This window comes from Anabrus simplex, chromosome 1 (genome assembly GCF_040414725.1).
Source record: "Anabrus simplex isolate iqAnaSimp1 chromosome 1, ASM4041472v1, whole genome shotgun sequence".
Classification (NCBI taxonomy): Eukaryota; Metazoa; Arthropoda; class Insecta; order Orthoptera; family Tettigoniidae; genus Anabrus; species Anabrus simplex.
Genome location: NC_090265.1, coordinates 1,166,904,049 through 1,166,923,458, shown reverse-complemented (window position 1 = coordinate 1,166,923,458; position 19,410 = coordinate 1,166,904,049).

Genomic DNA, 19,410 nt, shown 5'->3' with positions numbered 1-19,410 from the left:
AGACCAACCCGAATCACGAGCCTCGAACTGTGATAATTTTTTCAGAATCGGTTTAGTTACATGCTCGTTGAAGCATTCACTTAAATTAGTACCTTCGGTAATTTCAGCATTTCTTGAATGAAAATATTTGTTATCGATTTTATCGTGAAGAACATGTGTTCAGAGAACGGTATTTACTTTTAATGCTTGTGTGTTAAGTGCTGTCTTCACATATTTCTTAAACCACACGTAAGATTTATCTGGGAACTCTTCGGGAAGAAAGAAATAATTGTTAACATTTACCACCGCTAGTGTGTACACTCTGCGCCGAAAAGCTTCCTTGATTTGTTTACACTGGAAAGCAGACAAATCTTCTATCCGAAAAGTTAGCGCATTAACAGTGCGAGCGTGAAAATAAATTTCTAACATCCGATTACGCATTTCCTCTAGCTCGTTAAGATTTTCAATCAGCTCGAACTGAGCTTCTTCTCGCTCCTCGCTAGGTTCGAACCGATGTGAAATTAAGTATTGATCCATTTACCTCCCTCATAAACTCACGAATGCGTTCAAACGCTCTATCAAAATGAGCTTGCATTCTTCCCACATCTTCATCTGTCTGTAAATTAATGTCTAATTTTCTACGTTTGCTCGAAGGAAATTCCATGACTAAAAAAAATTACGTTTTGGTGCTAAATTTTTCTGCTTTCTCAAGACAAGTCTAACAGTTGCTGTAGCGACGACTTATCAAGAATGTACAATCCGTCATCACACAGTATAACCAACGAGCTAGCTCACTCCCTGTTACATCGAGTGAACAGTGAACAGCTTCGCTTGGAAACTCGTCCTGAAACTTCCCTAACAATGTATTCCGGTAATAGGAAATTTTATTCGATTCTTGTAAAGAAAAGGAAAATTCAGTCTTGTAAATTTCTTCGAATGTATTATACCCAACAAATAGTAAAAAATGTTCATTACTAGAAAATTCACTCAAAAGAAACCGCACTACAGCAGCTGTCACCTCCTGCTGGCTTTCATATGCTTTACTCAGGTTCGTCACATATACTGTATAATTAAAAAGTGCACCCGCTGTTCCATAGTTCAATACCATTAGCACTCACTTCTTGTTGTTGTTGTGCGCTCAGTTGTCCCGCTTCATCTTCAACAGGCTGTGAAGAAGCGACCACATCCTCCTCTCGATATGCTTGCAGACGACGACTCTGTATGCTTGGATATGCTTGATGTTCAGTTCCTGGCTTAATCTCAACTTTCTTCCACTTCATCATAGCAACACCACGGACCTGAAAAGAAGCAGCACATACTGTTTTCAATTAACAAATCAATTATACAAATACGGTGAAAAAAGTTACATATAAGAACAAAAATTCTATCTGCACACTTACTTAGTTAAAATAAGTGATGTAACTGTTGGTCATTCTACTGTAGGAAGCACACTTGATGGCAGCCCCTCTCCATGCCTTTGTACATCATTTTCAAGTTGTTTTTAAATGAATTTATTTCTTCTATTTCTTCTGCTGAAAGTTTTTCGAATTGCGCCGGCAGGAAAACACTCACAGTCTCCTCATTTTCCCCTTCTATATCAACGATTTTTTTCCTTCCGAATCGTGTTTCCACCGCTCTCAGCGCTTTAACCTTAAATGGATGGTTAATTTGCAACTTGCTTAGTTTTCTATTATGTAATTGTGGTGCCTTTGCAATTTTATTTAATTTCATTAGCATATCCATTCTGTTGAAGCTACTATATCTTTTAAAATTAACAAACTAAATAAACTTAAACTTACTGAAGAGGAAAGAAAAGTAGTAGTAGTAGAGAAGTTCTCTTCCAACTAGATGATAATTTTCGTGTTGTGCTCTGATCCTTAAATACTCCCTGCCACCACTTTCAGTCCTCACCAGTAGGCTGGACTTGTCACTGGTTCACCTTCCCTCGAAATTACTATCTATCATAAACATCCTGTTCACCTTTCGTGATGGAGATAACCTTCAACAAGCTAGAAAACGGATTTTGCTTAGTAACAGCTTCACTATACCACTCCTTAGTGTTTTCCCCTCTCCCCTCCCCAGTAAGGGAAGAGGGAGAGTACATTTTTACATAAACTAACATCCTGTTCAGTTTTCACAAGCAAGTGAGCTTTTAAAGCAAATCCAGTTGCCACTTAGTCACTGTTCCTCGCCCAAAACAGTAACCTTTCAAGAAATTAATTACCTCTTATATAAAGACCTCTGAGTGTGTTGTTCTCATTCCACATGTGGTTGACCCCCTTAGCCAGTGAAGGCCACTCCAGCAAGTGACCTTTTAAAGCAAATCCAGTCACAGCACCTTGCCCACACCTTTCAAGAAATAATTACCTCTTACATAAAGACAATCCGGGGTATGTGTAGTTAACATTCCACACGCGCCTTAGCAAGTGAGAGGCGCCTGCAAGGAGTGAAGCGCGCATGAGCAGAGGCAGCGGCTGGTCTAGAATCCTTACTAGTCTAGACTCCTTGTGGTCCAGTCTCCTTAAATCCTACCTACTATCATCTCTGGATTACAGCTGCATCATGTCTGGGCTGCGGTCTCAAATCTCGGGTCCGTAGGAATAGCTGGTTGGGTTAACGCCAGACGTCAATCCCATCTCCAGTTTAATAATAATGTTATTTGTTTTACGTCCCACTAACTACTTTTTAAAGTCTTCGGAGACGCCGAGGTGCCGGAATTTAGTCCCGCAGGAGTTCTTTAACGTGCCAGTAAATCTACCGACACGGGGCTGTCGTATATGAGCACCTTCAAATACCACCGGACTGAGCCAGGATCGAACCTGCCAAGTTGGGGTTAGAAGGCCAGCGCCTTAACCGTCTGAGCCACTCAGCCCGGCTGCATCTCCAGTTTAGTTGGCAATGATGTTACTCTCGTAGACGTGCATAAGAAAATTAACGGCATCATTATTTTCATAATCTTGCTATTTACAGATCTTTCTTGAATTATGCCTATGATGAGCAAAGTGGATTATGACGTCGCAAACGTCAATATTTTAATTTGAATGACATAAAACGTATTTTAAATATTGCCTTGTTTAATGACTAGATACTTTAAATTAGCGACTTTCAGCGTCTCCTCTAATAAATCTTTGATAATCTCTAGTTCAATCCCAATCTGCGCTCAACTATTCACTTCGTCCCCTTTTGGATATTCCGCATAGGATTTCTTTTATGTTTTCGAGAAATATAGCGTTATAACTTTATATTGCAATTTGTTTTCTCAATAATTTAGGAAATACCTCTTTTAAATCTGCTGTTTTTCTTGCATATAAATCCTCTCGTAAATCTTCGTCTGGTAACTCAGTGCGATGTACCACTGTTCCTACTGTTGGTTTTAACAATTTAAATTCACTGCATTTATCTAAATCACGGCCACTTCGATTCCGTTCGTCTGTACTTTCTTACTTCATATTTTCGGCCTGTTTGATTCCACATGTCTGTATGTTATATTTCGTATTTTCTGCCGCATGATTTCTGACACTTAATCGCTATTCACGGCAAAATGTAACTATTTTAACACCTCGTTTCGAACTAATTAGGGCAATGAATTGGTACATTTTTCTTCCCTGCTACGGACAAATAAATATACTTCTTGCAGTATATTAATTTCCATTCCATTTCTTTATACGAATGGAACTTTTCATTGTGTGTTAGAATAATTCTGTCATATATGATTTTAACATTTTACTTTAAGCTCCATTCATGATCTTGTTTATAATATAACTTCATACTGGCGGCGTTGTATACATTTCTGTATGTTCCTGTTAGATTTTCTACAATTTATGTGTTGTTGCCTAATACTTTCCTTATAACATATGGGCCATCGAATAAGTGAACAAATTTAGAAAATACACGCTCTGAAATATTAGACCTAGGTGTTTCCTTTATCAACACCATTTCATTGTTCTTCAAAAGTGGAAGAAATATTTTATTCCGGACTCTTTTCAGTTGCCTGCCAGCCTGTTGTTTAGACTTTCGCTTACCATCTGTTTGATATTTCCGCTGCTAGGTCTTAGTTCATCGGTTTTCCCTAATATATCATCCCATGGTCTCTTTTGATATTAACTTATATGTACGACACTAGGTGTTTGGTAGGTCAATTCGTGGACTATATTGTTGATACTTTCTTCAATTATACCTGTAACCTCGATCCACTTCCAATGACTCTCAGAACAATATATCCTGCAATGTTTTGATATTTCCCACATACATCGCTCTACAGGATTGGCCGGAGAATGCCTAACTGAGCATAATATGTGCTTAATTTACATTTCATGCATCGCTTCCTGAAATTCAGGGGTTGTAAATTGGGTGCCTCTATCCGTTAGCATTTTCTGCGGTTTTCCCATTTTAGGTATAACGCCTTTATTTATTGCTCTATGTACCTGCTTAGTTGTGGCTCTTTGGATTGGCTGCAATGTTACAAATTTCGAAAATATGTCCATGATGACAACTATAAATTTTCGTCCTTTAGTGTCTGATAGTAATTTACTGAAGATGTCTAGTGCATAAATTTCTCTTGTGGTTTTCGGTAATATGGCAATTGGTTTGTGCTTAGTTAAAAATGAATTGTGCTTCGTTCTCTGACAAGTATCGCAATTCTTAATAACATTTCTGATTGTTTCTCTGATTACTTTCCATGTGAATCTTTCCAATATTGTTCTTGCTACTTTCTCCATAACTCCGTGTCCTATGATCCTATGAGTATGCCAAATCATTTCTTTTTCCAATGCCTGTGGTACCACTATCCTTAACGTATTCGTATCCTTGTTAACACAATTCATTAGCATTTCGTCCTTCAGTACATACTGTTTGTTTTCATTTGCTCGCCTGTTATCTTCTGGATCATCATGCTCTATTCTTATAACTTCTTGCGCTAGATTCTCGTCTAATCTTTCCAAGTAAGCAATATTCCTTAGTTTTTCTAGGAATTCTTCGTCCTGCTGTACTATCTCAATCTGTTGTATTATTTCTTCTTTTTAGAAAGGATTTCTATTCAGTGCATCTGCAAGGATGTTACTCTTCCCACTACAATGTTCTATTTTGATCTGAAATTGCTGAGTAAATAAGATCCATGTGTGATCCTCTCACTTGTCCTTGCCGCTTTGAGTCCAAATACCCAGGATTTATGGTCGGTTTGAATTGTTATTGAGAATCCGTATATAATTTTCTTCCACTGTTGTAGGGCGTACACAATGGCTGCTAGTTCTTGCTCAGTGGTAGTATAACTTAGTTCGTGTTTTAGAGTTTTACAGTCTTGCTAAGTGAGTTCGTTTCCAACTTTCGTCCATTACCTCTTGATATAGACAAGCACCTATTCTAATATTGGAAGCGTCAGTTTGAATCACGAATTCCCTGGTGTAATCTGGGTATCCCAGTTTAACGCTATTAGCTAGTAATCCTTTCATTGCAAGAAACGCTTGCTCTGTCTTGTCATTCCATTTCTATTTGTTTTTCGGTTTAAACAGCTCTTGTAACGGTGCCGCTGTATCCGTATATCCCTTACAGTGATTCGCAAAAAACTGGGTCATTTCTAATAATTGCCTGACTTGCTTAAATCTCGTCGGAAGAGTAAATTCACATACTGCTTGGATTTTTACTGGGTTTGGTTTTATTCCATCACCGTCGATAATGTGTCCTACACATTCTTGGCAAAACCTTGACTTGGCTAAATTAATTTTTAAACTAGTACTTTCCAAATTTTCTAGCAGCCGGTCGAGTTTGTTACAGTGGTAATCAAATGTTTCGCTTGCGAAAACCAAATCATAAACGTAACAATAAATTCCTGTCCAGATCTCTTATTAATACCGCGCAACTAGTTTTTAATCCGAATGGCAATCTGCAGTACGCGTAAGTTTGGTTATTAAACATAAATCCAGTCAAGAGTCCTGATTTTTCTAACATTATATGGTGAAACCATGACGTAAAATCTAAGCTCGTAAAATACACTGACTGACAGTGACAATGCAACACCAAGGAGGAGTGGTTCGAAAGGGATGAAAGTTGGGGAAAAAACAGAGACGGCACGGTTGAATAATTGATGTTTATTTCAAACCGATATGCAGGTTACACAATGCGCACGGCATCGACTCAGTAGGATGTAGGACCACCGCGAGCGGCGATGCACGCAGAAACACGTCGAGGTACAGAGTCAATAAGAGTGCGGATGGTGTCCTGAGGGATGGTTCTCCATTCTCTGTCAACCATTTGCCACAGTTGGTCGTCCGTACGAGGCTGGGTCAGAGTTTGCAAACGGCGTCCAATGAGATCCCACACGTGTTCGATTGGTGAGAGATGCGGAGAGTACGCTGGCCACGGAAGCATCTGTACACCTCGTAGAGCCTGTTGGGAGATGCGAGCAGTGTGTGGGCGGGCATTATCCTGCTGAAACAGAGCATTGGGCAGCCCCTGAAGGTACGGGAGTGCCACCGGCAGCAGCACATGCTGCACGTAGCGGTGGGCATTTAACGTGCCTTGAATACGCACTAGAGGTGACGTGGAATCATACGCAATAGCGCCCCAAACCATGATGCCGCGTTGTCTAGAGGTAGGGCGCTCCACAGTTACTGCCGGATTTGACCTTTCTCCACGCCGACGCCACACTCGTCTGCGGTGACTATCACTGACAGAACAGAAGCGTGACTCATCGGAGAACACGACGTTCCGCCATTCCCTCATCCAAGTCGCTCTAGCCCGGCACCATGCCAGGCGTGCACGTCTATGCTGTGGAGTCAATGGTAGTCTTCTGAGCGGACGCCGGGAGTGCAGGCCTCCTTCAACCAATCGACGGGAAATTGTTCTGGTCGATATTGGAACAGCCAGGGTGTCTTGCACATGCTGAAGAAAGGCGGTTGACGTGGCGTGCGGGGCTGCCACCGCTTGGCGGCGGATGCGCCGATCCTCCCGTGCTGACGTCACTCGGGCTGCGCCTGGACCCCTCGCACGTGCCACATGTCCCTGCGCCAACCATTTTCGCCACAGGCGCTGCACCGTGGACACATCCCTATGGGTATCGGCTGCGATTTGACGAAGCGACCAACCTGCCCTTCTCAGCCCGATCAGCATACCCCTCGTAAAGTCGTCTGTCTGCTGGAAATGCTTCCGTTGACGGCGGCCTGGCATTCTTAGCTATACACGTGTCCTGTGGCACACGACAACATGTTCTACAATGACTGTCGGCTGAGAAATCACGGTACGAAGTGGGCCATTCGCCAACGCCGTGTCCCATTTATCGTTCGCTACGTGCGCAGCACAGCGGCGCATTTCACATCATGAGCATATCTCAGTGACGTCAGTCTACCCTACAATTGGCATAAAGTTCTGACCACTCCTTCTTGGTGTTGCATTTGCTCTGTCAGTCAGTGTATTTCATGTTCTCTAATTTCCTCACTATTTCTTTGTTTTGGGACTTGATCATATTCCGGTATGGATTTTTCTTTCAATTTTTAACGTCGAGACATATTGTCAAACTCCCGTTACTTTTCTTTACAATTACAATTGGATTTAGATATGGTGTTGTCTTCATGATTATTCCATCATGTACCATTTCTTGGATAAGCTTCTTTACATCTTGAAAGTGTTTTTCAGGGACGTCGTACAATTTTCTCTTATACGGTGTAAAATCGTTCACAACAATTTTGTATTTAATATATGGTATTTGGCCAGGTTTGTCCTTAAATATCTCAGAATACGTTTCTAAAATTTCATGCAACTCCTGTTTTTCCTTAGCATTCAGCTTGGTTTCAGCAAACTTTTTCCATATTCTTGGTTCTTCCCTTTCATCTTCAACACTCAAAATCTTTTCTATTCTTTGTATTATCTCCTCTCCTTCTTCAGCTTCACTCAGCCTCCTTTGTGCTGTATATTCTTCCGCCTGTCTTTGCATTTCTATTACTTCAATTTTCATATGTTCAAAATCCTGTGTTTCTTCATTCAGTTTGATTCTTTTTTTGTTAACTGTCCATCAACCTCGATAATGGGGAATATTATCTCCTGCTTTCTCAAATCAATGGTCATTTAAGTGGCTACCCTAAAATTGAACCCAAGAATTATATTATATTTCATCCTATTCATTATTATAAACGGGTATTCCAATATCATCTACCAATTTTTTATCATCAGATAAGCTTGTATTTTGCACTCAACTGTCTTATCCGTTATTATTCCTCGTATCGTAGTTTGCGCAACCGGTATTACAGGTAATTTATCTTTATGGTTGATTTCATCAAATAATATTTTTTACATGTCGCTTATGCTCGCTCCAGAACCAACTAAGCAATGCGTCTTCAGCCCGTTTACCCTCGCGATAATAATGGGTAAGCGTGCTCTGTTACCTTCCTTATCTCTTTGCATTTCTTCCATTAATTCATCCGGATCTATATCCCGAGATTCAATTTGTAAAATATACCAGTATTCAATTTGGTAATTTAACTTATCCCTTATAGTATTTATTTCTTTCCCTAACTTAAAATTCTCGTTTCCTTTGTTCCGGGTATCCAACTCATATGCTTGTGCTTCCGGGTTTAACTTTTGTTCATCTCTTTCTTTTTTTTATATTCTTGTAATTCCATACTTTCGGCCCCTTCTGAGCCTCCGCTTATGTTCCGATCCTTGATTGCGTCTCCCCATTTCTTATTCTCTTGGGTCTCTCACCTAAAATCCTGAATTTACTGCCGATTTCTGTTTTCTCTACCGTCATAATTGTTAATCTGTCTTTCTCGATACATTGATCTCTTTCTATAATTGCCTCTATCTCTACCATTCCTGTATTGGTTATTCGGTCAATGATATGTCAAAAATCTTCCGTTTCCGTTTTGTCTTCCGACCTCGTGACAATCCTGCCTGCACGTACATCGCCTCTCTTCTCTCATCCTTTCGTCTTCGTTCCATTCCCTTCTTCCAGGATTCCTATAATTTTCTCTCCTTTCGTTAAACGATTTCCTCTGTTCGTTTTCTCGAGTTAATACATTTATTACGTCTTCAATGTTCGCGCTTCTATTTATTCTATTCGTTGTATGACTAGATGTCATGTCGAATTATCTCAGTATACTTTCCATATCTATTGCTGACTCTACAGTGGCAGCCGCGAGTAGCCTTTGGATCTCTGGGGGGAATTGTTTTTGGATCGTTTTTATCGCCTCCAGTTCACTAGGCGCTGAATCCATATCTTGAAATCTATGCACCTGGTACGAAAAAATAATCGCTGTATCGAGTTTTTCCTGTTGATGAGTATCTCTTTGAATACAACTCTTATCTGAGATTTTGTTGAATCTCCGGATTCCAGAGTCGTTTTAGGAAAGCTAATTTAAGCTCTTCGTAATCATGAAACTTATACTTGAAAGCTTGATAGCATAGGTTTGGGTTGGCGTCTAGGTGTTTCTCGATTACCCTAAGCTGTTCCTCGTCTGGGAGTCGGAAATACTCTTCCATTTCACGTAGAAATCTTTTCCGTGACATGGCTGCGATATTGTTGAAATGTTTAGGATGGTCATCATAAGTCTTAATGATATTTATAATGGCTGGATTTCCATTTCCATTATTTCCTATTTTTATATCCTTATTGCTCTGGTCTGTTTATCCGGATATAGTTGGTGTTCCCTCTCTCTCATTAATCTGTACATCCGCCATCTTCCGTTCATTCGGTTGCTTCGATATTACCGATTTTGTTATCTGGATTTCATTTTTAATGTTTTGGATCTCCTTCGTCATCTGATCCAATCCTTGCTCTGTCCTAATCATTATTTCTTAGGTTTCATTCTTATTCTTTTCTATTTATCCTTTTATGATCCCCATTTTATCTCCAAACTGGTCACGCGCTGTAATAATGGTTGCTTCCATTGTTTTGTTCGTCGTTTGTACATTTTCGTTTATTCTTTCTATCTTTAATTCGTACTGATTCCATTTTTCATGTGAATCGATTCTTATTGACTCCGTATTGTCCGTTAGTCTCCTGATCTCTCCCCATTCAAGCTTTGAATGTAATTCTTACATTCTATTAATTCCCCTCTGATTCTATTTACTTCTCCGAGGATTTATTTATCCTTATTTTCAATTCTCTCAATCATTTCGGTTCGAAGATCAGTTAACCCAGTTTTTATTTCGAGAACTTCTCTTCCGATTTTACCAATTTCCGTTCTCATTATCTCTTTTTGCCTCTCTTCCATATTTCTTACCTTTTCCATCTGGTTTCGCTGTAGTTCTTCTTGTTTCTGTTGGTACTCCTCCTGTTTCTGATTATATTCTTTTTGTTTCTGCCGGTATTCTTCTTTTTTCTCTTGGTATTCTTCTCGAAATTTTCCAAATAATTCTTTCAGTTGCCTCTACTGTATCTCTTATTGTTTTCTCAACATCTCTTGTTGTTTTTCTTGTTGTCTCCTGATCATTTCTTGTTGATTTTCTTTTTGTATTCTGCTCATCTCTTTTAATATTTCTATTATTCCAGCCTGCTCTTCTTTCTCCTTCTCTAACTCCTCGGTTATCTTCTCCATCTCCTCATCCTTTTCCTGTAATCTCTCTTCCTGCTCCTTCTGATATTCCTCGAATTGCGAGCGAAGTTGATTTATATTCGACATTTTAATATTTGTATTATTAAATTTCGCTAAATTTCCATTTTCTCCATATATATGTTCAAATTACACTCACAATAATTATATCAATAGTTCAATCCAATTTGGGATTGAGAATCTGATTTTCCCCAACAAACCAACCATCCTACTATAACAGTCATTCATGAAATATAAATAGAAGCGTTCTTGATATTTCTTAAATTATTATCCTATTAACCATTTCTATCTTAAAGTAAAATCATATCATAATCTAAATTAATATTATAAATCATCTTAACCTATTAATTATTCAAACTATTATTGCAATTTATTATTAATATGCCAACGGCCGTAGCCGTGTTGAAACACCGGATCCCGTGAGATCTCCGGAGTTAAGCAACATTGGGCGTTTTCAGGAGTTGGATGGGTTGTCTCGCGCTGTTGGTGGGGGTAAGGGGATGGAGGAGCGGAAAGGAACTGGCCACCCTACCGCACGTAAACTCCGGCTCAGGAAAACTTCTGCGGAGGTTTGGACCTGCCTTCGGGCAGAATAACCCTTACCTTACCTTATTATTCATATTATTTTCATATATTTCTTCTTCCGCTTCCATATGCATCCGCATATCTCCTCGCTTGATTCTTGATTTGTCCTTCTTTCCACTTTTCGTTCTGTGTAGTATCGTGAAATCATTTCTTTTCTTATACTATCCTTTTCTTTTCTTGACCTCAGTCATACGTGTCCAATTCTTACCATTTTCTTCTTCCTCTCAGACTTACTTAAAAATTGTGCATCAAGCTCTCTTAATTATTCTTTCTCTTGGTCATGATATCCCCTTTCTCAGCCTTGCCTCATTGCTTGGCATTGATTTTTCTTGTTACTCTCAACAATTATTCTTGTATACACCCTGGGTATCATCAGTTTTGCTCCAAAGTTGGGCATTAAGTTTCCTTGATGCGACCTATATTTATTTTGTCACTGTGGTGGGGGGTTCTCATTCTTGCTCCACTGTTGGGCGCCAATCTTTCTTGAACATATGTGGCTATTGGATATCCTCTCACTTCCTTTGCCCCACAGTTGGACGACCAATCATTCTTACACCGGTTTCGACCCTTTTCTTCCTTTCACATCTCTACAATCGGGCGACCAATTAAATCATTTTTGGCGATTGGGCGTCTACTCCTTCCTCTAATTAGCTACACGCCGGCGTTCAAGAAAATCTACATCTAGCTATGATACACCACTCAGGGATTAAATTATATCAAAAAGAAATATATATTTCACGTGAATCCGACTGAAAAACGTGCCTCTTATTTTTCAGTATATCTGCATGTATATCAGGACATTAAATCAAAATATAACCGATTTTAAGTTCAATTATTCATTATCAGTGATGAAATTGCCTTAAATTAATCTCATAGTCTATAAATAATAATAATAATAATAAGTTAAATTCTTAAATACTAACTTTATTCAAAATTATTTTAGCATGTTAGGATAAGTTAAAGTTCTTTCTAATGATTCTTTTGTACATGTAGGTATCTCATTCAAAATAAGTAAAAAATTGTTTGCCTTGAAGTTATAATCTTACTCATAAGTTTGGATTCAACATCATCAATCATTTTAACATCATTTATCTCATGATAAATCTTCACAGATAAATAATTTGTTTCCTATAGTTTCCTGAGGAATTAAATTATTTATGGAAGTTCTCCTGACCTGACGTGGATAACATTCTACATCTCCTCAGTCTCATATAAAAGAAAATTAAAATGTTAATTCTCTAGGCTGATATAAATAATTCCATCATACCACGTGGCTAACTCAAAACTAAAGATATGTTATATTAAGAATAAAATAAAATGAAATTCTTTGGGACTAACACCTAAGAGTTGTCAAATTCTCATTAAAACGATAAATATTTACATGGTGTTGTGTTTTATATGAATAAACGTTAAGAATATGTATAAACATTGAGAATGTGCACAAACATTAAGAATATGTAAATTCATTAAGAATGTGTATGATGATTAAGAATCTGTACAATCATGAAGAATGCTTGTTTTTGATACGACATCTGATCCATGTCTCATACTGTTCATAACTCTTTCATCAATAAACGTAAGCGGAGTAAGCAATGTTTCACATGTGTAGCTTTCAATTGCTACCTTTGTTAATATACCAATAGACATAAAAATATATATTATTATATCATACCTGGACATATTCAAAATATTCCCTAAGAAATATGTAAGAATTCATCAATAAAATCTCAACAAGTTTGTGAATAGTTTATTAAGGTCATAAAGCTTCGTAAAACTCAATTATATGGTTACTAATAGTCAAGGAATACCATAGATGAAACTTTCAAACTCGTAAATAGCAATAACATAACACTGTGAAGACACTACCGTCAATGATTTGTTGCTTCAACTTAAATCAGTTTAAATATTAAGTAACATGTAAAATTCACTTAGGAAATGCCGTCATTAATCTTTGCTATAGGTTATTTGGAGTTATTTTTGGTGATCGTACTTTATTATTAACCTGCAAATTTACTGACCAAATGTCATCAACTCATATTATAAGTCAACCCATATTACATGTCGCTATTAGCGTCAAATATACCCTGATCCATAAGTGCGTTACATGAACTAACATCAATTAGCCTTACGTAAAATCCTTTCCTTATTCCTCGTCGTATTTGTCATAATTCCTCACCTATATCAACGAATATATATTATTCATAACATTAACATTTCTTACCTCATATTTCCGTCGTATATGACTTCACAGCAAATATAAACATCATTATATCTATTCAAAGTAACGCTCAATTCATAAGATTCGGTATCTCATCACAATTAATGATATAAGGATCAGCAACTACCATTCATATCGATATGCACTTCTTTTTTCGAAGTACGAACATATTAAGCCTGTATGTACTTATATTTGGCGATAAGTTGACGTCGTACACGTTCTCGATAACCTACAATTCAATATGCTTCATTTTCACATTTCAGATATCTCAGATCAGATTATGCATGGTACAATTCTTTGAAAGAAAGCTGAAAATTGCTAGCAAAGCAATTCATTGACGAGTATTATCTTCCCTATACATGGGTGTGTTTATATGTTTTGGAAGATTACCTAAATTCATCAGTTAAACGTCACTATTAGTACACTCGCGCTGAAACTACACATTGAGATCATCTGTCGAAGATATATCGACCTATCTCTCATAATAACACCATCAACAACTTGCTACTAAATAAAATATATATAATTACATTTTGTAGAAATTTTCTGACTGGACTGGGACGGCTGCTCTCTCGTTTTCCTACGGGACTATCATCTCCGGATTACAGCTGCATCATGTCTGGGCTGCGGTCTCAAGTCTCGGGTCCGTAGGAATAGCTGGTTGGGTTACCACCAGACGTCAATCCCATCTCCAGTTTAGTTGGCAAATATGTTGCTCTCATAGACATGCATGAGAAACATAATTAAAAGCAACATTTGTTTCATAATCTTGCTATTTACAGATCTTCCTTGAATTATGCCTATGAGGAGCAAAGTGGATTATGACGTCGCAAACGTCAATATTTTAATTTGAATGACATGAAAGGTATCTTAAATATTGTCTTGTTTTATGACTAGATACTTTAAATTAGCGATTTTCAGCGTCTCCTCTAATAAATCTTTGATAATCTCTAGTTCAATCCCAATCTCTGCTCAACTATTCACTTCGTCCCCTTTTGGATATTCCGCTTAGGATTTCTTTTATGTTTTCGAGAAATATAGCATTATAACTTTATATTGCAACTTGTTTTCTCAATAATTTAGGAACTATTCCTTTTACTGCTGTTTTTCTTGCATATAAATCCTCTCGTAAATCTTCGTCTGGTAACTCAATGCGATGTTCCACTGTTCCTACTGTTGGTTTTAACAATTTAAAGCCACTGCATTTATCTAAATCACGGCCACTTCGATTCCGTTCGTCTGTACTTTCTTACTTCATGTTTACGGCCTGTTTGATTCCACATGTCTGTATGTCATATTTCGTATTTTCTGCCGCATGATTTCTGACACTTAATCGCTATTCACGGCAAAATAACTATTTTATCACCTCGAAATAATCAGGGCAATGAAATGGTACAATACCTACTACGCATACAGAGAGGTGTGAAAATTATTGAACTCAACAGTAATTGTTGATTATTTCCATTATCTCATAGCCTATTATCTGCTTGCCCGTAAAAATTACCGTAGATCTTTTGTGTGCTGTAGCGGAGCTTATTTACATGTTATTTATCTGCATAAAGCAAATTATAGAACAGAACGGGCATTTTCTTTTGTTGAAGATAAACGATGTTTCGGAAAATAATAAGATCAGCACGGTTTATATTAAAATGCCACTATTCATTACATACGTAAATCACAGGATGGATGCATTGAAAACAATTGACATGGAGATCACAATCGTGATGTTTCAGAATGGACGAAGAAAACGTAGTGTGTAGGTGGCGCTACTTGATGGGGGGTCAGCCAGAGTCATATGAATATATATATAAATATTCTCAACACTCCCTCTCGAAGGCTGAACCAGCTTCGACGTTTCTGACACCCAGACATTCTAAACACTTCCAGTGCTTATCCTTCGGTAATCCCTTGTTTAATATATCTGCAGGCATCCTCTCATTTGAGATGTATTCGAGGTGAATATCCCCAGATAGAAGAACCGCTCGTACAAAATGATGTCGCACATCAATGTGCTTAGTCCGAGAGTGGAAAACAGGATTTCCAGCAAGCTTCTGAGCTCCAATGTTTTCGTTATATAGCTGTTCGGTCGACACGTTGTTAATGCCTATCTCCCTTGCTAGTCGTAGTAAGTGCACTGCCTCTTTTGAAGCCTCACTCAAGGCCATATATTCAGCCTCCGTTGAGGACATGCCACTGTCCGTTGTCTCGTGGATTTCCAAGATACGACTCCGCCATACATTGTGAAAGCAAAGCCAGTGTATGACCTGCGATCGTTGATGCATGCAGCCCAATTAGCTTCTGCATAGCCAGTTAAATTACTGGTATCGCTTCCAAAGGTGATTCCTACATCAGAAGAACCCTTCAGGTACCTCAGTACCCTCTCTACTGCTTTCCAGTGTTCTTCGCCAAAAGAATCACTATATTGGCTTAAAACACTCACTGCATGAGATATGTCTGGACGCGCTGCAGTTGATAGGTACATAACAGCACCTATGAGCTCTCTGTAGGGGAGCCTCTCGCCATCATCCTTGGACCAAGTATTTGATCTTGACAGTTTCATAACAGCTTCAATTGGTGTGGCCACGGGGTTGTAATCAGACATTCAAAAGCGATCTAAAATGTCCATAATATAAACTTTCTCTTTCAATGTGATACCGGATTCATCTCGAGAAAACTCAATCCCAAGACAGGCCTTTGACCTCAAGCGATTGTTTTAGAAATTTGTGGACCTCGTCAATCTCTCTAGAGTTCCGTGACAAAACTAAAATATCATCAACATAAACTATGATTAAGAGAGCATCAGCATCAGAACCCTTCGCATAGACGCTCAAATCGCCGGACGTTGGTTTGACACCAAGCTTTAGTAGTTGCTCGTTGAAGCGTTGGTGCCAACAGCGGCCAGTCTGCTTCAAGCCATACACAGCCTTTTTAATACGGCACACGCAATCCTTGTTCAACATCTTCGGTATCCTCTTGGCTTCAGCTATGATCTCGAATGTTGCATTGCTTTCCTGTACGATGAATTCGAGCATTTCTCTGGTGTAGTTTGCTAATTCCATAAACATTTAATCTTCAACAATTCAATTTAAGTATGCAGTTGCTACATCGAATTGTCGGACATACATTCCATGATGAGCAGCGAGCGCAATAGTCATTCGTATTGAGGTGAGTCTTGCTACTGGTGCCAGTCCATAATAGACCCTTTGTACGTATCTTCAGCTCGGGCAATTTTTCTCTGCTCTTCGGTGTACGATCCATTAACAAAATAAAGTCCGTCTTTTTCTATGTGCATTGAATAAGGTATTATCGTTCGCATCTGTAACTCGAGCGAATGTTTTGTCAAACACTACGCGGTGACCCCTGTCTACGATCTTCCCGACTGAGAGTAGATTAGTACGCAGATCAGGTACGTATAATGTATCGCATAGGTTGAAACTTTTATCACAACCATCAACGTTCATATACATTGTCACAACACCTTTTGCACTTATTTTCGTTGTAGAACTGCTCGCTAATTTTAAATCGTCAGACACATTGGATTCTATTTGTGAAAAACAGTCCAGATTTTTACACATGTGTGACGTACAGCCGCTTTCGAGGCACCACAGTGTATCCGCGTCGCGGGCCGCCACGAACTTGCACGAGTTCAGTTCTGATGTAATATATAGCGAGGTACTTCTTTCGGCCTTGTGAGCATTGCCATGATCATTTTTACTCGATTTGCACTCCTTCACCTTATGACCTATATTTTTACAACGATAGCAACGAAGATATGTGGATACTCCTTTTACGCCTTTATCGACTTTGCTTGTGGGCTTTCTATAATTCTTGTTCCTGCATTTTCGTTCAACAGTCATACATTTTAACATCACGTTGTTTCGATCACTGCTCCTCGCGTCACTTTCTTCGACAATTTTTATGCGTAATATCTCGGGCTTAGGAAGTTCGTCGCGAGATTCTATCGCGCACAGAAAGTATTCGAAACTGACTGGCAAGCTATACAGAAGTAACATGGATAACAAATCATCGTTGATTGCCACGTCCATACCATTGAGCTTGTCCACGGCGTCGAAAAATCCCCGCAAATGATCGCGTACATCCCCATCTTCCCTCATTCCTTGAAACACGATCTGCTTTAATAATGTTGCTTTCCGCGCTGACCCCTTCGATTGGTAAATCGACTCGAGTTTTAGCTACAGTTCGCGCGAAGTGACACAATCTTTTACCTGTTTCAATTCCGAGGGTTGAATCGCCGAGATGATATCTGACATTGCTTCACTGTCACGTTCTTCCCATTATGTAAGTTGGGCAAACTTCCTTTGAATAAATGAAACCAGCTACGTAGTTTAGTTAATATCTATGCCTTCACGGTTTTCGTCGGCGGAAGTTCAGGAAATTTTATATCACTTCAAACAAAATAATCTAATTCGAGCCACCTACATGAATCTTTGAAAAATAAAATGAAATTAAGCATCACATGCAAGAAAATATTAAGTACAACTTTAATTACAACTGATCATTCATATATGTTTTATATAAAATCAGAATATACTTATCTAAGTCCGGTTCCGTTCCATGTTCAGCCACATACCATTTGGCCGTCTGATCGGCCCATCAGTATTGGGCTCACTCCATCATAACGATTGCATTACCGTATGTACAAATGCTCTTCTTGAATTCGATGTTTTTGACACGTTCTATACACGGCATTACACACGTTGTCCACACACGTTTAACACTGAGCATACACGAAGAAAATACAAATTAGTTATATTACAATTATACACAAAATTTACAATCTTGTCACTCACGTACAATTCTCGTAACAGTGTGATAAGTATTATATCTCGCAAGAATCTACGATGCACTCCAAAGCGTCCCGCGACTTCATATAATTACGTTACTGCTGCTCGGTGAACAGGTTTGTCACCACTTGTTAATTAATGTCTCAAATTTATGGTAATTTGAATATCTAGATTCCCTTATGGGAATGAATCTCACGGATTCAGTTCTGCGTTAGCACGTTAGTATTCATTAGGTCGAGAAATGCTCAGGTCAATGTTTCTACGACGGCGATCACACCTACACGTCCGAACCGTTCCAAAGTTCGTATGTAGCGAAGTGAGTGTCTTCTTAACTGCTTGGCGTCCTCCGTCTGCCTTCCTCGTGGCACGGCGTCTGGGAATCCCCTAACCAGGTTCACGATATCCTTCTTTCAGCAGCCACATATTTAAATTACAGAAGATTACCAGGATATTTCATCTTAATTTTTCCAACTATGTGAAGGTCTAAATTGTCTTTTAAAATATCTCCTTGCAGATTTAAGCTAATATAGTAGTGCTTTCATGTTGGTGTCCATGCTCCTGCTTTACTTAGCTCCTCGCGCGCTATTGTGTGATTCGCTGGTTCAAAAATTCTGCCAACTTAAATTTGGGTATCACTGTCGCCTAACTCTATATTTCTCTCTCCAGAGTAGAAGATTCCATTGCCTTCTCTCTTGTGCAATATCCGCCAACCCTGACACGTGCGCTATTGGACTTATAAATTTAGCAAGATGGATTACAACATGCATCCGGCTTCCCATATAACTTTGCCTCATATAATATTACTTTTATACCCTTTTTACAATGATATGTCAATGACATGAACCAGTTGGGCTCAATATAAATGTCTCTAGGTTTAGTTTGAACTTGGTTATTATTTTAGGAAATGAGTGTTATTTATTCAAGGTGTATTCCTTGTATTTTATGGTTTATTGAATCATATGTACCTGGGCTGTTGATGATAAATAAATCTATCTACATCTATTGGTATATCCTGTCCCAAATCTCACCACGGAGATACCTCACGTGTCCGCTTAAGACAACCGCCGATAGCACTATCCTACTCACAACACAAGCTACCAAGTCTATTCCCAACCAGCTGTGTGGCGTTCGGTCGCTTTTAGTACCTCTCCTGGTATTGGGTAATAAGGAAGCTTCGCTAGCCTGGAGGTTGCAGCATTTAACGAATAGCGGAAGGGTACGTGAGGAGTATCTGCTTCCGTCCTTATCATAAAGGTGGAACTCCAGATTCGGCGAGTAGTTT